At 33.5% G+C, this 22,790-nt stretch overlaps 1 protein-coding gene across 5 annotated transcripts in view; it reads right to left on the bottom strand.

Moving 5' to 3' along the window:
- LOC129754870 (protein tincar) overlaps positions 1 to 22,790 on the bottom strand; it is a 473,333-nt gene that overhangs the window by 193,903 nt on the left and 256,640 nt on the right. For all 5 annotated transcript variants that reach the window (XM_055751112.1, XM_055751116.1, XM_055751117.1 and 2 more), the window contains one exon: positions 22,549 to 22,729. The gene's annotated coding sequence lies outside the window, so the exon portion shown is untranslated. The remainder of the gene's footprint in view (positions 1 to 22,548; positions 22,730 to 22,790) is intronic.

The raw sequence follows: 22,790 nt of genomic DNA, 5'->3' as shown, positions 1-22,790 counted from the left end.
GATTTTCCTGATTGATTTAATATGCAAAAAATTTCATCTTTCATACAAATTTCCAAACAAAATTGAAACGCTTTGCGCTAATTCAGGACTCCACCAAAGCTCTCAAATATTACTGATATAATGATATACTGATATACTCAATACTGATGCTTGGTGACCCAAATAGCATCGAAAAAACCATATTAGAGCAAAAAGTCAATGTTTGCAGTTGTCAATTGCACACGGTTGTAAGGACCATTCCCTGTCTTCTCCTCCCGAGATCAAAGATTGCCTGATTTTTTCCCGCATGTAAACGGACCGGCCATCTCCGGGCTATTTCATCTTAAAACCTGGAAAAATACGGAAAGCGGATTTAAAAAATATCATCCCAAAATCAGGCAATATCTTGGCAAATTAGGATAAAACACAAGAACTATTCAACAAAAATCAAGAAGAAAAACAATTTTTTTTATTGAACCATATAAAGCAGATTTTGAATTGTATTTTGAGCATTCAAAAAACCTTTCATGATTGTTTTTTAAGAAACCAGCTCAAAAAAATCTGTTTTTGGACGCAACAATAAATATTATTGTAATAATTCAATATGAGTTTTTTTTTATTTTTTTTTGCAAATAATTAGAGTAAATTTAGGCATTTTTTCAACGAAATACGGCAACCTAACCTTTCTCAAATTTTGCAGCAAATATCTGGGCAAGTCTGGACAAAACCAGACAATAAAGCTAGCTTAGTTCAAATACTCTCTATACTAAGGTTGTCAGATTGCCCGGTTTAATCCGGGTTTTCCCGGATATTTAATACAAAATTTTGGAACAGTCTTGCCCGGCCCGGTTGCCCGGATTTCATCGAAAATTGCATGGATTTTGCCCGGGTTTATTAACTTTATTTTGAAAATTAAACAACAAATGCCTCCAAAACGAAATTTTTTGAGCAATTTTTATGAAAATGATCATGAAAAGTTATTTGGAAGCCTAAAATACGATTAGAAACTGTCGACGAGTTTGTTTTCATGATTTTTGTTGAGTAATTTCAAAGTTTTGAAAAAAAAAATTGCCTTGATATTGCTCGGATTTTGGTCGTCACTTTTGAAATCGAATGCCAGTAGTTTACCAGGTCATTTTTAAAAAATTACCCGGTTTGCCCGGTCCGGATTCGTGCCGAAAAAAATCTGGCAACCTTAATCTATACCAACACTATCAGTGAAACAATGCATCAGAAAAATTACAGCATTTTGTTGAATAAATGTTTTAAATACTGGCAAGCATCAATGCCATTTCAACTTCTTTTCTTTGGATTCAGAATTTTTATTTTTTATTTTGAAATGATTGAAACTTTATCCAGGAAAACTAGCAAAAAATGAACCTTAAAAATCGGCAAAAACAATATTCAATAAGATATAGCTCAATATTTTTTTATAGAGAAAAGAATCCAACTGTTTTAGATGAAATTTCAGGGACTCGATAAGATGAAAATTGATGTTGGAAAACATGCGAAAAAAACTCGCCTTGTCTCCCGGTAGCACTTGAACCCACATCTTGCGCCTCTCCGGGGCCCATGTACTAACATTCTACTACAGGAGACAACCTGGCGTATGAAAGTTATACTGGTCAAGTGTCGAAGTCTATCAGAACGAAAGGAATTGTTCTCCCATGTGATCATCATCATTTTTCGTGGTCTATTTCTATTCCCTTCATTTCATCTTACGGTAGTTGGGCTCAAATTTGGACAGTTTAAGCGCGGCAAGATTTGGGTTCAAGTCAGGGCCGGATTAACTCATCGGGGGGCCCGGGGCAATTTTTCTAGGGGGGCCCCTATGATTCGATTTTTTTTCAAATGCTATCCCAGAGAATACAAAACATTTCAAACGTGTAAAAGAACTGGAGATGAGTTCAGTATTGTTGAAACTCGCTCGCGACGACGACCGACGGACGAACGACTGCTTACCGCGGCGATTATACGGTACTGACCGCGTGGCGAATATAAACAACAACAGAGAGTCTCAAGTGAGAACGTCAATTCGCTATTGTTTCAACAATCGATAAAGAGTGAATTCGTAGTGTTCACTGGAAGTGTTGCCAGTTGAACACTACGGGAACCAATAGAGAAGTGTTGCCAATATGGCAGATTACCAATTTGTCAATATCAATCACTATTGTAACCTGACCTTTTAACATCACTTGACTTGAATAAAGATGATTACGATATCAGTTTTCCGATACAAACTTGAGTTCTTTATTTCGATATTACAACAAGTATAATAACTAGTATAAAAAAATGAATGCTCTGATATGAGCTGAAAAATTCAAAATTGATTTATCATTTTTGTTCATGGAAGGCTTTATGGAAGTCAAAAAGACGATATAAGTTTTGATGAAAAACATTTTTTTCATTTTTTTTTCTTGATTATTCTTGAGTAATTTTTGTGGGTTGACATCATTTATTCGAATACTGATGTTTGTGCTATGGTTTTACCATTTTGGCTAGATCGGATCATGGGAAGGAGTCGCTCAACGAGCCTGGAGTCTGTATGGGGCTTAGAGACATTTCTTTCGGGAGAAACATTAAAAATCTGTTTTCCATGAATAATTTTGGTCCTCTTGGACCGATTTCTGTTGAAGACGGGTTTCTTTAAGCCTAAACTATAACAAATATTTCATCCGGAGACTGCATTTTGATAAGAGTTAATATAAAGAAGTTATTAAGCTTAAAAAATGGACTAAATAACTTTTCTTTAGACGCCTTTTGACGCCTTTGTTAATAAGGCGTCAAAATATTCGACCGCCCCGACCGGAACGCTCAATTTGAAATGCATGACATTTCGTCAAATTGAACGACCGTTGTTGTTGCTTTAGAACAATCTTTAGATTTTTCAAATATTTAGTTGTGGATTATAGTTCAGAGAGAAGTTCAGGCGAAACTGTAGGGGAGAGTTGGATTTCTTGATCCTCTTTTCATGTGTTCATTATATTTTTAGGGAAAATTATCCGTTTTGAACTCCATTTTTTTCTCAGGAAAACTCACAGAAGCTTAGTATTATGTATAATCATTTTTTTGTTGAACGAAATACTTGATCGTTTAGGAACAAATTCGGCAAATGATTAAAAACTGCGTAACCACAGGGGCTAAAGATCATGACTTCCATTCCTTTTTCGGTTTTAGTTTTCACGCACTTCAATAATTTAAGACTGGCTTCGTCACATTTCGATATAATTCTTGTACATATTATTTAACATATAACTGATTTTTTTCGAAGCATGCTCAGTAGCCTTATAATTGAATCAATTGGAATCAATTTGAATCAATGAAATTGCTTTTATACGTCACTAGCTGATCCCATACGAACTTCGTTTCGCTTTCAACTTATAATATGTCATGAACAGTTTGTATGAAAGTCAATTGCCAAGCATTTTCCAGAGTAATACTGCAAAAATATTGAATTATCGTTTTTTCTGTCGTCTGCTACTAAATTTGAAACCCACGTGTATAAATTTCGACTCGATCGTTGCATAACAACGCAATTATTGCAAAAAAGTTTAACCCCTTTCGGTGGCATCCTTTACAATCTTTGATATCAGAATTGATCAGATTGCCCTTTCCTCAAAACACCCGTGTGCAAATTTTCAAAGCAATTAATTGCATAATAACGTCAATATTGCTGAAAACAGTGAAAAATAAATCATATGGATGATTCTTTTCGTCGACCTCTGGCAAAACATTTAACATCTGAAATCGATTTCCCGTTACTGAAAACTATCGTGTGCAAATTTTCATCCCTATTCGATGTATGATAACGAAGGTATTGCAAAAATATTGAAAGGATAATATGGACGACGCCCTTCTCTGGCCCCTTACACTGAATTTAATACCTGAAATCGATTGCCCGTCCCTTAAAACTTTCGTGTATCAATTTTCATCCCTATCCGTTGTATAGTAACGATAATATCACAATAACAGTGAATAGTATATGACGACCCCTTACTTTAATTTGGATAAGTGAAATTAATTGTTTGTCGCTAATAACTCCTATGTGCACATTTTCATCCCAATCCGATGTATAAAAACGTCAATATCACCAAGATATTTAAAAGTTAATATGGACGACCCCTTTTGCCGGCCCCTTACACTAAATTGGATACCTCAAATCGATTGCACGTCCCTCAAAACTATCGTGTACCAATTTTCATCTGAATACGATGTATAATAACGTCAATATCGCAAAAACAGCGAACAGTTAATATGGACAACCCCTTTGGTCGACCCCTCACACAAAATTAAACACCTTGAATCGATTGATCGTCTTTTAAAACACTCATGTGCAAATTTTCAACACTATCCGACAAAAAGTAACGTGATGGGGAAACGACCAGGTTCGTTTCTGCCGAAGGTACCTTAGGGTGTATGGTTACCGGAATTGTAGATCCTACCGTCCAACGATTTGTATTTTGGGGAATTTCCGTGTAAAGTTGTGTTTTTCCGATTCCGGAGAGTCCACTGAATCACACTATCACAATTTTAGTTGCAAAACGCGCGTTTATTAAAACAAATAATATTTGAACTTTTATTTATTCTAATTTTACAATCTAACTTAACGAATTAGTGTGTTCACGAATATTTCCGATGCCGAGCGATGGTTGGCTTATAGTGGACGAAGATCAACTGCTTCGGGTGATCGCGCCAAAATCGTCGGATACTGTCGGCTACTACTTCTGCTGCTAGTCGACGACCACATCTTCGGGTCCTCTAGGTAGTAGCTCACCTAAGTGAGCTGGTGTAGTGCGGTGTAGTAGTTGACAGTATGAGATGAACGGGTCGAGGGGCTTTTGTATAAACATAACGTCAATATCGCGAAAACAATATTTGTCTTGTATGGACGACCCCCTTGAGAAGGGGTCATCCGAAAATCTGAAAACATTTTTCATCCTTCCTGGTCCTAATGAGCATCCATGCCAAATTTCAGATCTCTAGCTCTCAAGACGGCTGAGTCTATAGAGGACAAACAAACAAACAAACAAACAAACAAACAAACAAACATACAGAAATTGCTTTTTATATATATAACACATTTTTTAATCAAAGCACAATAAACGATAAATACCTTCATTTATTGAGAGTTTAGAAATGAGTAAGTTTTAAATGATTCCAAATTAAAGCAAATTTTTTTCAAAGAAGTATGAAGTGCCTATAGTCATGATCCTCAGCCCCTGTGGTTATGCAAATTTGCAATGCAATATTCCGGGCGGGGATGTCGAACATTTTGACGCCTCATTACCAGTGATGAATACTACCTTTAATAAAGTTAGCCCAATTTTGAAGCCTAATACTTTGTTTATCTTAACTCTTATAAATGCAGTCTTCGGATGAAATATTTGTCAAAACTTCGGCTTAAAGAAAAACCGTATTCATCCGTAAAGTTATTGATGAAAAACAGGTTTTTCATGTTTCTCCCAAAAAAAAAAAAGGTTTCAATATCTCATACAAACTTCAGGCTCATTGAGCGACCTCTTCTCGTGATCCGATCTGGTCCAAATTTAGCATGAAATCTTGTACAAGGCATAGGATCAATTTTAACCTGCAACGCATATTTTTTTTTTCATAAGTCGGGTCATTTGGGCACTCTAATAAACAGTTTTATAAAACTTGCTCAACAAATTTCGTTTTGGACGCATAAATAAAAAAAAATTACAACAAATACCTTTTTTCAATGAAATCCGAGCAACTGAGCCAGACCGGACTTTTCTCAAATTTTGTAGTATATCTTTTTAATTAAATTTTTTATAATTGTATTATTTTGGATTGTAAATATCTGGGCAAACCAGGATAAAACCTGGCAACCTAACTTTATAGTAACGTAAAGTTAAAAAGTGTATTGGAACTTATTGAACATCCGATATGATCGAAATATCCAATTTCAGTACAAATTTTCAGAAGAAGAAAAGAGTTTACCTTATTGATGAGATTGAGAAAAATATGTGTTTTAGAGGTTTTATAAGCTTTCACATGTAGGTATTATACTTCAAAACTAACAAAGATAGATGTTGATCCCAATTTAAGTGATACTCTTTCTAAATTAAGTTCAAATTGTTCTTGAAACATTCGATCCTTATTAGTTTTACTTATTTGAGCCCTTGACTTTGATTTTTTCATATTCATCTGATTTAATGTTCCGCTCAAATATCAAAACCGAGCCAATAATTACCACTTAGTTATAAACGTTGGAGAAGATTCACCATCATTCATCATCATAGTCAAACCTGTTATAGGGCGAATAAATTATGGATTTTGTAGTCGTGATGAGCAAAGAGCCCTTACTAGAATCTTGATAGGACACTCTAGGTTGACGCATCAACATTTGATGAAAAAAGAAGATCCACCAATATGTGATACTTGTCAGGTACAAATCACTATTAATCATATTTTGTTTGAATGTGAGGTTTATTCAGAGAGTAGGATGAAATATAACATAAGTCAGGAGAATTTCATATATGGTGATGTGAGTAGGACAAAATTACTAATTGCTTTTTTAAATGAAACCAAACTCATTGAAAAATTGTAATCATAGTGTAAAATAACAATTAGTTTTAAGAAGGGTGAAGACTTATGTTACATACCCTCGTTAAATAAATGTACAAAAAAAATCATTCATCATGCAAAAAACCTAGGCTCAGCATTATTACTAGCTTCAATTCAAGAATCGAAAGCCATTTTTTCGCTACCAGGTCCTCGATTGATAAGAACCAAAAAAAATTCACCAAACAGACGCTGAAAAACCCAAATTGAATGCTTACCTACGCAAATCGTTTTCAAATCGTTCGCATTTTCCGCTCCTTTATCATTATCAATCCTTGGTACCGAATCATCAATCATCTGCATTCGTATTTGGCAACGTCGAAGGAGGATGCCATTCCATTGGAGGAAGGTTTTCGCACCTAACCATTAATTTTTTTTCTCACCGATATTATTTGTTCTGCTCTTATCGGTAGCTCGCATTGCTCCCCAAAACGACGAAGACGATTATGTTTGCAGTTTTTCTTTGCCGCAGATGATTGCTTTTCGAGTGGGTGCTTATTTGACTTTTTTCCCTTTTTTCCTGTACCTAACTTTGAAAATAGAGTGTTGATGTGATGTTGTGGTTTTCAGTGATCATTGGCCCAAGGTGGGTATATATTCAGGAGGTGTTCCCGAATAACAAATTCCCGATTCAGCCATTTTGGCTATGTAGGCTATGCAACTATACGGAACTCATGAAGTTTGTTTACCAACAAACCACAGAACAGTTGAGAAAAAAATAAACAAACTCATTGAGAGCCCCGGTCACTCCTCGCCTACTTACTGTGAAAGTCGGAGAACCTAGTGTATCTAAGAACCTTGCATTGGCCTATTTTGTTATTCTATTTTTTGTGGTATTCTCAAAAAAATAATCAGAATTTTTTTTCTAAATACATCATGTATTGTTTATAATCTATTTTTTTAATTTTTTTTTTGTTAGACAAAGTTGTTTTTTTTAGAGAAACTTATTATTTTCAATAGTTAAAAAACGATTTTTTCAGCTTCAAGTTATACATGAGTGCTGCTATCTTGCTGGTAAACTTAGTTTTGTAGACTCATTATCGAATTTCTGGGCTTCAAAAATACATAGTTATACGAGAATCTGAATACTTTTTTTCTACTTTTATTCTGATACACCGCATAACGGAAGGGGTAAAAGGTGCATTTTTTGTGTAATGTAATTAATGGATGCCGCCTTCTTAAATTTATAAAAAGCTCCAATTGATTAGGGAGTAAATATGAGCTTTTGATAAGCTAATTTATTCTATCAAACTATTTTTTTGTGAAGCCTTTATATACAATGCTTCAATTTTCAAATTGAAGACGCATGCTTTATTGTTGCAATCCATGCGCTATATTCAGTCCATGCTGTTACAGATTTTACTTTGTAAACGTTGAAAACTCCTATGAGGGAAGCTATGAAAAACAAGCCCACCCACACGTCACGGCGAATGAAATCCCTCCGGAACGTAACCGTCATACCTTTGATTTCAGTCGATTCGTGGCACTTTATTCATCGATAGGGTGTGGTGTCAAAATTTCAGACTTCTGGATTGAAAAATTTACAATTCAAATTAGGTAGTTATGATACACTTTTCAATGTTATCCTAAGGTAAAAATTCAACTGTCTTTTGTCGAGAAATTTATTTGATTTTTTTTATATATTTATTCAATTTATATAAAAATAAAAATTTCATTCATCATGAGTCTCGTATTACTAAATGATAAAACGTGTTTCACCCTTTCATGGACAGGAACCAAACCCAGCAGAAAAAAATCATGAATAAAACACTTTTGTTGATCGTTTTTCAACGGAAGCTGCCGGGAGAGTCGATGTCAATGTGTTTGCTAACGATATTGTGCTTGTGTTAAAGGTATGGGTAACATGACGACACGACAGCCTTTTGCCTTCCGGAATGTTCAACCCTCGCTCGACTCGCTTGCCCGATTTTAATGCTTCTTCTGTAGGTACAATACAGCCCCTGAAAGCATGCAACCAAACAGCTTCAAAACCTATCACGTGGATTAATAACACATGATGAGGCGAGAAAAATCCCTCCCCTCGAGCCTGTTTTCGTTCGAAACAGTCATATCGGGAATGTGCCTTTTGCCAACAGCATACCCAATGGATGATACAAACTTCGAACACATGCAACCAATCCTTTATGAAAGCGGACGTACAAGCATACCCCCACACAGATAGACAATTCAAATTAGGAAGTACTCCAATGTGCAGCAATTCAGGCGCGAATCGAGACAGTCGTGTCCTTCGTTCGTTGGTGTTTTCCTGCTTTCAAGTGGGCGAAATGCCGGGGGTGGACGGACGCTGAAGGTACCCTCAGCCAGTCTGTGCTCCGGCACCCACACACGCAGTATGAGGGATGAATGGATGAATGAATGAAAGGCGAAGTTGCTGTCGTGTCGTCGTCGCCGTCGATTGAAGGGAGCCGGTTTTCCGGTTTGGCAAAATCGACGCAACATTCTGATGAAGCCAATACGGTGTGTTCGCCATGCCATGCCATTGTCTCGTTTTTTAGGGGAATGGGCGCTGGGATGAGTGGAATTGTCAGCAGTTGAAATCCCTGCTCAATCGAGATGATCTATTTAAATTGATTTTTGTTTGATATCATTCGGATGCGATATGATAACCATCGCAGAGTAGTTTCGTCAACGAGTGTTTGTTAGTATATGTGAAAGTAATTGAATTTATTTACATTCATGAACTCTGTCATCCATAAGATGTTTTCAGGATATAGGTACATTGAAAGTGTATCTTTGAAATAATATTTACAATGGTATCAAATTAAATAGAAGCATCTTCTCATCAGAATGATAAATTTAGTTTGAACTAGAGATGTACCGAATAGTGGTATTCGGCGAACGTTCGAATACCGAATAGTGACCTTTTCAACTATTCGGCCGAATATTCGGCCAAATATTCGGTCGAATATTCTGTTGAATTTTCAATACAAAAAAAAAAACAATAAATTCATTTTTCGTCTTTTTCTGCCATCTTAATGCCCCTCATGTTTTAAGTCGATTATTTTCAACCAGATGTATAATTCATCAGTTCTTTTTTAAGAAGAGATCTCTTTGATTTTCAAGATGTCCCAATTAGCTGGAAGGACATCTGATGACTTGTCGCTTCTAGGACGTTTATCACAAAAGAGATTGGGTTCCAGTGAAATCTGGGACAAAACATTTCAAAACAGGAGTCAAGCTTTTTGATTTGCTTTTTTGTAAATCGAATTAGATGAATTTCTAATTTTGGCAAGATGTCTTAAAAGTAGTTTCCAAAAAGAACGATGATCTTCAACCTTAAGCATACAATACTTTCTACGACACGTATCCATACGGCTGGGTCGGGCCTGAACGATTCTTTGAGAAACTTGCAATAAAAAAAGGAATATCTGAACAGAAACTAGGCATCATTCTCAAACATAATAAAGGAAAAGAAATAAAATTACTTGAAATTTAAAGTTTTCATCGAATCACAACAGCAATGCTTAAATCGTATCTAAAGAATAAATTTTTTCTAAACAATCGTTTTGTAACGAAAAATTTAAAAATTTTCTAAGTAACATTTGAGCTATCTACAGTGAAAAATACACGGGTACACCAAAAAAATTTCCCTGGAACCATAAGTTTTTGGTTATTTTAAAGCTTTTTCAACATTACTATTGGATTTTTTATAAATTATCCAACCTCAGTTAAAAAATTTGAGAAGTCTGTTTTTGTTTGAATACCTAGCTCAACTATTCGGTGAGCCGAATATTTGGCTTAACAGTTTTTTGGTGGTATTCGGCGCCGAATATTCGGTCGGCCTCTAGTTTGAACCTATTGAAAGTACGAGAAACGTAGTTTGGAATGGAAATTCAGTTTTGATAAATAAAATCAGGACTTCATACACAAAATAAACGTGTTTGAATAACTCGAGAAACGATCAAGCAAATGGAAAACGCTCGTTTTTTGATAACCATTTTCGAGTTTAATTGAACCAGTTTATGGTTTTCTTCTGAAAACGTCGAAAATTGTTATTTTTCAACCAGGATGAATTGTAAAATTTCAAGCATATTCTAAGTTTTGGTGGAAAACCAAAAGAAATGGTTAAAATTTCAGTACACAAGCGAAAATTTTCGTTTCGCCATTGTATTTTTAGTGACTCAAAGGATCGGACTCCGTTTTTCTACCTAAAATTTTAACCACAGTTCCAAAGGTAAATTATTTTCTATTTGCGCTGTGTTCATTATAATTTTCACGATCCACATCTTTAGTTTCATTCTAGACAATCGCTGTTTGAAAAGACCACCCGATAAGAAAAAAAAGAATCGGATTTGGAGCTTTTAGTAAATAGAAAATGGATTGTGAGGGCTGACAGTTATTATATATAACCTAAAAATGACTGATTAATATTTAATTGAATCTGATTGAATTAAATTCCTAAATTCTTCTTCGTAGGAAAATGATTCAGCTTCACCGAAAATCTATTTGAGCCCAGGAATGTTTGGTCCACAGAAAACTTGAAAAAAATGGGAATTGGAAAAATTGGAAATTTTATGGTCTACAGTCAGAAGAAGACAGCTTCTTCCGGAAACCCTGAAACACTCCCGGAAATGCTCAGTACTAATTGGAGGATCAAAACCCACTTAAAACCGAACATATTCCCGATCGGATGTGCATGGTTCTCGGTGAACGAATGTTGGAGAGTCTTAAACACAACTGGAGCCCAGAATAAATTGGAAAATGAACAATCGTATGTACTTATTTCGTCTTCAGGTTTTACAGTATTTTTTTTTGTTGAAATTGTTAAATTCGTTCTTTTTTCAGATTACCCGTTTTGATATAATCCAAGCTATGGGTAACATCAGGTTATATCGGGTCTGGATATTCACTAGAACAAATTGGGATCGAATCACTTTCAAGAACCGATGGACGTTCCTATTGAAAGAAAAATGGCTGTTTGCAGCTCGTTTGGTCCCCCAGTTTCAGAATCATTTGAAGAATAATTTTCTAGTCAAATATAATTTGTTAATTGTTTTTCTATATCAACTTACTCTAATTTTAAACAATAAAAATTTATTTAAAATACATTTCAAAATATCAAATTCATTCCGTGAATCTTTTTTTCTAATTCTGATAAGAAAGAATCACGTTATCTTTTCCCAAAAAGGTTGTTTTTCAATCATTATTCAGATTCGGTATTACGTTTGAAAAATAACCATTATTCAAGTTCTCTTCGAAATCCCATTTTATGTTTTTTCACGGAAAACTCATAAAACGACTTAACCCACAAAACTTTGATTACGGTTACTTTTTATGCGTTAATGGTTTAACTCGGCCTAGCGTGAACCAAACTTTGTATGAGAGTGTATCTGGTTACGAGAAATGGATAGGAAGAATATTTTAAAGATAGTTTGAGACTCCTCCCTCACGGTGTCTTTGAGAGAAAACTTTTGCACTGTGATGAGAAATTTTATTAGATTTTTCAAATGAAATAATAATCACTCTGTTTGTCACATTACAACTCATTTCTCTCAATTTCTCTCAATTTGTATCAATTGTTTTAGACTCCCCGAAGCATAACAAATTTGGGCTCAAATAAAAGGGGAAAGTCCCAGCTTTCATATGGTGCAAAAATTAACGATACTAATTTTCGATAAATAAAATGGTTCCATCAGAGACACCGTGCCCTCCTTCCAGTGTGGAGAAAGAAAAGGGGATGGGGCTTCCCATAAATTTTTTGCAAAATTCGAGAACAAATTAAGCAAATGGAACCAAATTTGACATTGGGTGGTTATTTTGGTACGAGAAATGTTTTTATGATTATTTGGGACTCCACCCTCTTCGGTTGGGGAGATATAAAGGGGGGAGGGGGATCTTCCATCCAATTTAATGCATTATTCGATAGCTAATCATGCAAATGAATATAAATTTCCCATAAGAAGGTATAAGACTACGAGTCAAGTTTCTACAATATTTGAGATCCATCTGTCCTTCCAATGGGGAGATAAGAAGGGAGGAGAGGGTCCATACAGTTTGATGCCTTTCTCGAGAGCTCATCGAACAAAAGAAAATCAAATTCATCATGGGTGAATATTCGAGTATGAAAAATGTTTTGGTTTGAGTCCCCTTTCCCACGCAGGAAGGAGGAAGTGGGCCTCCCAAACAAAATTCAAATGTTCGCATAGCTCGAGAACCGATCTAGCAAATGGTATCAAATTGGGTATGGGAGGGTGTTTGGGTACGCAAAATATTTCCATGATTATTTGAGACTTAACCCTTTTTCCAGTGAGGAAATAGATAGATATGGGAGTGGGCGGGGCTCTCTTAGAAATTTCTTCAAAACTGGAAAACTATTCAATCAAATGGAACCAAACTTGGCATGGAATGGATAAGGGTATGAGGAATGTTTCAATCAATATTTAGCACCCCTCCCTTCTTGCACCGGGAAGATAGAATGAGGGAGGGGAGCGTTTCAAACAATTTTTGTATAACTGGAGCATAAATCGAGCAAATGAAACAAAATTTGGCATGGGAGGGTATTTGGGTACGATGAATGTTATCCTGAATCTGTTAAGTGGGAGGTGATAGGATGAGGGAAAGGGTTTCTTAACAATTTTACACTTTCACATAACTCTGAAACTATTCAAGCAAATGGAGCCAAATTTGACACGGGTGAGTATCTGAATACGAGAAATATTTTTATATTTGTTTGAGACCCCTACCTTCTTCCATTGGAGGATGAAAAGTGAAGAATGGAGTTACCATAAATTTTTTATTGCATATTAAGAGAAAAATTTAAGCAAACGGAACCAAATTTAGCATGACAGGTTATTTGAGAACAAAAAAGTGTCTTTTGATATTTGGTATCACTTCCTCCTTCCAATGGGAAAATGGGAAGAAGGGAAGAGCTCTTATGCAATTTCGTTGGCATATCTTAAGAACTAATTAAACGAATGGAAACGAATTTGGCATGGGAAAGTACGAGATCAGCTTTGATAAGAAAAGATATGAGAGGAGAGAGGCGGGAAGAAGGGGATTCCATATTATTTTGTTGGAGCCAAATTTACCCTTAGAAGATTTTTGGGTATGGAAAATGTGTATGATTATTAGATGTAGAGAAGAAGGGGAAGAGGAAAGATGGAGGGGGGGGGGGCTCCCATTAAACTTTTTTCATATTTTATTTGAATTAACTCAAAAACTTATGAAGTATATGAAAACATTTTGGTACTAACAAGGTTTTTGTGGTAGTTTGTGAGCTCACATTTTGGAAGACGGAAAGGGAAAAACTTCATACTAATTCCACATACATTTTGGCATAATAAAAGAACTCATGATACGTATAAAAACACAGTGGAAACTCCAGTTAATGGAAAACAAATTGAAAAATCTAGTTTTACTGAATAAGATGAGCTATTCTTTGTATTGCCATTCAAAACTTCATCTTCAGTTCTGATTTTAAAATACTGAAATGAATTACAAATAATTTCTACAAAACAACAAAATTCAAATAATTTTAACAAGTTTTATTTTTTCGAGGAAGGTGTAGCAAAGCACACTGGGTGTGCTAGTTTTTAATAAATATTCCCAAAACTCAGATTTAAAAAAAAATCTGAATTCCAAAAAAATGTCAGATCAGGTAAAAAAATATCCATGATTAAAATTTGTTTGGAAAATGATAGTTGTTGTTATTTATTATTCATCTAAATTTACATTTCTTTACTTCATTTTCAGTTGAAGAATCGATCGAAAAATTTCATTGTAACTAGTATTTTAAATTTGAAAAAAAAATATCATGATTTGAAATATATCAATGATGATGTAGTTGCTGATTGATAGAAAGCAGAAAATTTTAATTTTTATTTTAAGTGTTGCAGTGATCAAAATGAAAGATAAAACCTTTTTTTACAATAAAATTCTTCCAGTCAACAATATAAACGGCACAAAAAGTTTATTTTTCAAGTTCAAAATAATAACTTTATATAAATAATTAAAAATATTAATAATATACTTTATATAAAAATACTTTATATATTATTAAACATCATGTTTAATTTACTGTTGCTAATGATCAATAGGAAAGTGATAAAAACACAAAAAAAGGAAATCCAATTTTCGTTTTAAATATTGAAAACAAAAAGCAAATTTAAATTTAGGTCACTTCGCGCATTAAAATTTACCTTAAAAGTTTCTTCTTTGAGTCATTTTTCGAACTTTTTAAAGATAAATTGAAAAATCAAGATCGATTCAAAAACATGATTTAATCAATCGCAGATTTCAAAGTATTAAATTTAAAGCTCCGCGCATTTTTTCATTGTCTATTGAAATATTAGGTCCAGAAAAGAACAGAATGTAGAAATTATGTTTTCTTATTAAAAATTTAGAATCAAAGGCTTATGTTTTTAGAACACAAAAATTCTGAGTTGAAAAACAAAGACAAACTTGTTATAAATTTTTTCTATAAATTTCTGAAAACTTGAAAAAATTGCACTATTAAATTCGGTGAATTTATTTGAAAAGTAAAACCAAATATGATAATGATAAATATAAGTTTTTTTTACTCATTAGAGAGATTAAAAAAAACACATCTTACAACAAAGTTTTTATGATTGATTTAGTAATTTAGGTCATATTCGATCTGTTACCTTTGGTTTTGGTGATATAGAGTGTTTAAGTTTTAAAATGTGTAAGCTTCATGTTAAGTCAATTATTGCTAACTGATTAATAAACAAATCTTCACTTAAGAAAAAAAATCTGATTTTGGATTTTTTTATAATACATCATTCGATTAAGGAACAATATTTAGCTGATGTTAATGCATGATCTAAAAAACTCTAGAACTTTAAACTCTACAGTTTTTAACAAATTTCGAAAGATATCATAACAGTATTTCTTACATTACTGCAGAAATAAAAAAAACATGATTTCATCTATTAAACTTGTTGAAACCTTCTTAACGTTTATATTTATGCTTTATAAATTATCTTAAATTCAATTTGGTTTGAAACTTCCTTAAAATACGTTAAATGGAAAAAAAGTAAATAAATAAATAATTTCTATAACTTTCTTTCCCTGAACTTTCAATTAAAAAACTCCAAAGTCTTAAGAAGCGTTGATAAATTTTTATTTTAAAATATTATAGTTTTGTTTTACATTTTCATAAAGTGCAGGAAAATTTAGTAGAACAGTTTTTTAGTTGTGCTCCAAATATGAAATTTTGGAAAAATAAAAAAAAGTACTTGTTCTAAGATTCAAATATCTCGTACTGCAAAGCATTTTTTAAATCATTGGCATATTGAAAGTAAATAAATCTGCTCTTGATTATCTGAACCTAATTTTTTCGTATGATCAACAGTATTAGTAATATTTGTGAAATTATGATACAAAAAAATGTAAATTAAACTGAGAGTTTGTAATTTTCAGCATCGAGTCTTTATAGAGGGTTAAAACCCCAGATTTCCTTGTCGTACGACACTAAATTTAAATTGAACGAAAGTATTTATTAGACTGTGGGCCTGGCCACTGTGCGAATTTTGGTAGATCTAAGATTTGAAATGGGCTGTAGCAAAAAAAAATCTTAGTTTGTATGAAACTAGCCTCACTGTTGCGCTGAACTCTAATTCTTCAAGCTGCATCTTATTGCTGAAGTTTGAAAGAACAATTTTTGTGAAGTCCATGAACCTCTAAGATAAGTCAAAGAAAATTGATGCCGATTTTAAAAATGCATAAACTTATATCATTTTCATATTTTTTCAAATCGCTCCAGATGAATATTTTCGAACAGCAAAATCACCCATTGTTTCAAAAGAGTTTCACGGTCTTCGGCCAGTTGCAACAGTGAAGCTGTAGAATTTTTGGAACAAAAGTCGCTTTTTCCATAAAGATTTTAATACTAACTTTGAATTTTTTGCTTTTTTCCCTATGAGGGTCCAGCGAATGTCACGAAAAATGTTCTTCTTTAAACTCAAAATTTTTAATTCCTAACCAAATATTGATGAACGACAAAACTGAATTAAGAATAACAATCTCGACTCAGAACCAGGCTTCCGAGAAGTACTGCATTGCGACGACAGTTTTTTCTTCGCCGAACAAACTGTCTCGGTTTCCTTTAACCGCTCGGTTCGCTGCTGTACAGTCGGTATCGAATCAAAAAGCTTCGGCATCATCACACACGTTCGGGAACGAAGACTGTATCTGAACAATCGGCTCAAAGCTTGCGCTGCCGAAAATGTTGTGCTTAAAGCTGTAGCGTACCGAACCGACAGTTCGGTTTTTATTCCTTCATGCCTCCTGTTTCTAAAATAATTTCATCTTAACTGTCGGCTGTAGGGCGTGACAGTTTTGGGCATGACTGTCACGGATGACTGTCATACTTATACCGTACCCATGCCCGGTCGTATGCTGCTGCTCGCTTCGAATAGATCGAACGAACCATCCATTCGAACTGAGTAGCCGCATACAACTAGGCGTAACGCAATGTGTGGTGCCGGTGAAGGTTAGGCGAAAATCGTTATTGTCTTAACCAATCGTAAAATTTACTACTTTAACTTTTTTTTCTAAGAATCATAGCCTTAGAAATATTAAACTCGCGGGTTTAAATAGAACCTATTTTTGTGCGATTTGAAAAGAGACTTGATCGTTATCATTTTTCTCTAAAATTTGTATAAGTATTAAAAAAAAAATTAGGTACCTAATCATTTAAGGGTGAAAATCTCAAAGTGAAATCCTAATTTGAACTTAAATCTGTATTGAATCTCAATCTGAAATTTAAATCTAAACCTGATACCTAAAATAAGAAATCTGAAAGCAGAATTTGAATCTGAATCTGAATATAAAATCCTACTCCGAAATCTGAATCTGAATCCTGGACATAAAATTTGAACCTGGGATCTCGATGTGAAATCTGAATCTGAAATCTCAATCTTAAATATGAATCTGGCCAGAGATTTCTGACGCTTTCAAAATTATGTATTTTCGGAAAATAGGTTCATTTCCAGTTTTTCATGATGTGAATTCCACTTAGCTGTAGTTTTTGACCATTGCTTGTCTAATAATCGCAATTAGTATGGATTGTTAAATTAACATGATTTGAAATATTCTGCGCAAAAAAAAATTAAATTAATGGTTGGTTTTGGTTTTATGCTGAATTTAATAAACCACGTCTTAAGGCGGAATTGGATTTTAAAGGATAAAAGAAATTAAATTTTTGATCTTTCCATAAAGTTCCAATTGAAAACATACATGTACACTGTTTTTTTCAATTATTTTTCCAATAATATACGTAACGTATCAAATTGTGGGATTCAATTGTTTTTTTAAAGAGAACATTTTAAAAAATTTTATTCTATATTTATTGATACACTTCTATCAGGTATCAGGTCATATAACAAGCTGGTGTAAATTTCAGATTGTCAGAATTTTATCTTCATATTTATTTATTTTTTGTTTGGTTGGATGCAAATATTAACTTTCGAGAATATATGAAGAACGAACAAAACATTTTTTGTAAATCGATTGAATTTATAAAAGTTTAACACTAGAGATGGTACCAACGCAAAACATGGATTATTTTTATTATTTTTTCACATAACAGAGAGGTAAATTTTAGTGTGAATACTAGTATGTAATGGTAATTTATTTTATTTGCTTATGAACACTACATTCCTTAATATCAAAAATTGTATTCAATATTCGTCGATATAACTGTTACGCTTCTCCAAAAGATTTCATTCTGAAGTCTTTAAAAGTCAAGTCGAGGATAGGTTTCGATCTACATACGATTTCGATCAAGAATAAGCAGTTAAATTTTTTAATCACACCAGTAATTTATGCCCACAAATAGCTCACATTTTTTGGAACATGGTACAGACATTTTTCAATATGCTCAAATTTATCTATTAAGAACATGGCACAGTCTTTCTTCAATAATTGCTCAAATATATCTAATGAATTTCTATCCTATGTTAGCTTGAATCTCATAACAAGTGTATAATGTACTTTCATTTATTAATTCAAAATAAGATATTTCTTACTCAGCTCATAAGGCGATGATTTTTTGACTCCTTGGTATGCAAAACACGAAAATCAACTTTTGATTAAAATTTTCTCGCAGGGAAAATTATAGCATCGCAGATTGAAGTTTTATCAAAATAAATAGAAATAAATTCATAACGAAAATGGGTTCAAAAAAAAAAATAATCTGAAATAAGAATCTAAAATCTAAAATCTGAATCTGAAATCTGAAATCGGAATCTGAATTCTGCTTCTAAAATTTGAATCTAAAATCTCAATTTGAAATCTGAATCTGAAATCTAAATCTGAATCTGAAATCTGAATCTGAAATCTGAATCTGAAATCTAAATCTGAAATCTGAATCTGAAATCTGAATCTGAATCTGAAATCTGAATCTGAAATCTGAATCTGAAATCTGAATCTGAAATCTGAATCTGAAATCTAAATCTGAAATCTGAATCTGAAATCTGAATCTGAAATCTGAATCTGAAATCTGAATCTGAAATCTGAATCTGAAATCTGAATCTGAAATCTGAATCTGAAATCTGAATCTGAAATCTGAATCTGAAATCTGAATCTGAAATCTGAATCTGAAATCTGAATCTGAAATCTGAATCTGAAATCTGAATCTGAAATCTGAGTCTGAATCTGAAATCTGAATCTGAAATCTGAATCTGAAATATGAATCTGAAATCTGAATCTGAAATCCGAATCTGAAATCTGAATCTCAAATCTGAATCTGAATCTGAAATCTGAATGTGAAATCTGAATCTGAAATCTGAATCTGAAATCTGAATCTGAAGTCTGAATATGATCGAATATGATCCCTAAATCTAAATCTGAAATCTCAATCTGAAACCTGAGTCTGAAATCTGAATTTGAAATTTGAATTTGAAACTTAATGCCTTAACCTGATTCTGAAATCCAAATTTGAATCTAAAATCTGAAATCTTGACCTGAAATAGGAATCAGAAATCTGAATTTGTATCTGAAATCTGAAATCTCATATTTCAATCTGAAATCTTGAACTTAATGCTCTTATACGAAACCCAATTTCAGGTTGGAAAACAACACGCATCAATGTGCGTCGACCAACTAATAACGTAAGGATAGCCAGCCGCAGTAGCTAGCTTACGCTCAAGCAGAAGGAAAGCTCATACGTTCGTTAATTCGAAATTAACTCAGTCCGAGCGTAGATGACTATCCAAAACGAATCTCGGCTACAGTCGGACGAAATAAGCAATACTGTCATGAAAAATTCAACGCATTGAAAACTGTCACGAAGATATTCCCAAAACTGTCACGGAGCTTAAAAAGCTTTCATACCCACGAAAAAACTTTCGCATGAAGTGAAACAAGCCATCGTTGTACATCGCACGAACGCTCCTTTTAAAACTGTCGGGGAAGAAATATTCGGAAAGCTTTCATCGGGGTGTATGCGCGACGTTCGCAAGAATACTGTCGTTCGGCAGTACTTTTCGGAAGCCTGCTCAGAACTAAGGCCAAAATCTCAAAATTTTATCCCAGGTCCACAATTCTATCAAAATTTATTCACTAAAGAAATTGATGCATGAATTTTGGGTACAGTCCTTAGTCCCAAATATCGAATTTTCAAAAAGATTGGACTCACTAAGATTGTCTGATTGTCCGGATTATGCCCGAATGTTTTGAATACGCATATTTGCAAAATCAAAGAAAAAAATAAATTGCGTGATAGCATTCACGTATTTTGCGTCCAAAAATTTTTTGAGCCAAGTTAATCAAAATAATCTGGCTGATCTGTTTTGATTAAAAGAAACAACATTTCGAGTTTTTTTCTTCTTGATTTTTATTGAAGAATATATTAATTTTTCTGGACATTGCCCAGATTTTGGGTTGTAAACCTTAAAATCGAATGCCGGTTTTGGAAGAAATTGCTCGGATTTGCCCTGTCCGGGTAAGTGCGGAAAAATATCTAGCGAGCTAAGGTTTGAGTCATTTCCAATGTTTTGGTACCTATTTTGTTTTATAAAAATCAAAATTTGTTGCCTGTAACCGGATTATGGAATCTGTATCTGGTTTATTTTTCTTGATTTAAAGTTCGGTTTATCATTGAGACAAAATCCTGATTCAAATCTTGGTTTTGCATTCAAAACTAAAATAAGATTCGTTTTCCATGCTCGAAACTCATCATTCCGGTTTATTAAAAGAAAATATTTAAAAAAAAAACAAACTATTTTCAAGATTTGGATTTGAAATTACTTCAAGTTTTTATGCAGAGTTGAAACTTAAAAAAGTTCAATAATCGAGGCCCAAAATTGAAATATCAGAGTTTCTGCTCAAGCATTCTGTTATAAAATGCCCTTTTTGGTTGATAATTATTGATAAATTTTGTTTGGGATTGTTATGAATTCAGAATATTTATTTGTTTATTGAAATTAATTTGCGGCTTTATCGGTGAGGGTGCACTCACGTGGCGGTCGAACCATCCATAATTAACTGTATCGAAAAATGTAGTGCCTTCTCTATTGGGTACTACTTCTTCAAAACAGTTAATTGATGCGGGACAAATAATTTAGTATGTGGTCAAGCTTCTATTTCAAATGCTCTTCGCTCTTTTCACCACCTTAGAATTTTCTTCTGATCTTCTATCCGTCTTTCATTTCAACTCTTTAATCCTCACCGATAAAACCGCAAATTAATTTCAATAAACAAATTCACGGTGATTTCTCCTCTTAAAATAAGAATATTTATTCAAAAAGTAGATTTCAAAATCGGAATTAAAATTCAAAACTGCCCAAAACAAAAATCAAAACAGGTGAAAACCACCATTAGAAAATAAGATTTTAAATCATTTTCAATATTGAGTTCTTGGAAAAATCTTAATTTTAACTTATTCAACATTTTTTTAACAGGATTGTAATAATGAAATAAATTATTAACGATAACTTATTGCTGATAAAAAAAACTTGTCCAAGGCTCTTCAGGTCCAGGAAAATTCAGAGGAAATATATTCTGTTGGTTTGTTGTTTTATATTGTAGATATGTACTTAAAAAAGGTTCAAAATAAAATCTGAATGTATCGAGTTTCAAGAGTTGGAACTCAATCTGATTTGAACCCCAAATAAGTTTTTCTTTCAAATGAAGCCTTCCCTCATTTATTTTCAAAGCTAAAAACAAACAGAACACTTATTTTCTTATTTTCTAAAGTAATGATTTTAAATGAATAAAAAAAAGAACGAATAAATTGATTTTGAGCGATTTCAGTCGCTTGACTGAAATCGCCGAAAATCAACTTATTCATTATTTAACCTGTCGATAGTATTTTAACTAAAAAAGAACTCTAAAAATCATATTCATTTTACTATTCTTTATGTATGCACTTTTCAAGCAAAAATGTTAAAGAAATTTTTTTAGCCACACCCCACTTATGAGGCAGTTCATCCTACCGCCATGCTACAGCCTATTTCAAATCCTAGAGCCACCAAATTTTGCACAGTTGCTTTTGGGACTACAAGAAACCTAAAACCGATTGTTACTTTTTTGCAAGATTGTGACCACTCTACTAAATAAGTCAGTGCTTTCTAGGCGTAACTGCACTTAAAACATTCATCCATAACCGAGCTTTTGTACAACACAGAATTCAAGCCAAACTGACCGAGACGAACGTAAGTGTTTTCCCAAAAACAACAAAAAGGTGGCTCCAGAGAGTCGAACTTTTATTTTTCAGTAATTTAAAGCAATCTTACGAAAGGACACATCAGGAAATCTGGAGAATTTGATAAATTTCAAAAAATACATATACATAGTTTGTAAAGCTTAACAATGTTGAGATTATTGTGTTCAATAAAACTGAAATCCTTTCCAGCGAAGAACGTGACATTACGAGTTCATTTTGTATTTTCAATTGAAATCAATAGAAGCATTTTAAAAGTTAAAAAAAACATATCAGTAATAAAAAAAATGAACAAAAAATTACAAAAAACCGCGATAAAACTTAACTACATCACTTACCTTCACTTGCAGCACCTGCGGTTATCTCTGGAGCCACCAATTCCCAAATCCGTGCGGCACCACCAGGACACTTATTTATTGCCAACTGGAGTTTGTGTCCACATCCGGATTAGTCAAACCACCAGCACCAGCAGTAGTAGAGGTGCAATGATATTGCTGCAGCAGCTGCTAAATTGTCGCGCTACAAATATACCAAATGGAAACCAAAAAAGAGAAGAAGAAAAACAAAACGAGAAATACCA

Source organism: Uranotaenia lowii, chromosome 3 (genome assembly GCF_029784155.1).
Source record: "Uranotaenia lowii strain MFRU-FL chromosome 3, ASM2978415v1, whole genome shotgun sequence".
Taxonomy (NCBI): domain Eukaryota; kingdom Metazoa; phylum Arthropoda; class Insecta; order Diptera; family Culicidae; genus Uranotaenia; species Uranotaenia lowii.
This window is presented reverse-complemented; position numbering and strand designations above follow the sequence as displayed.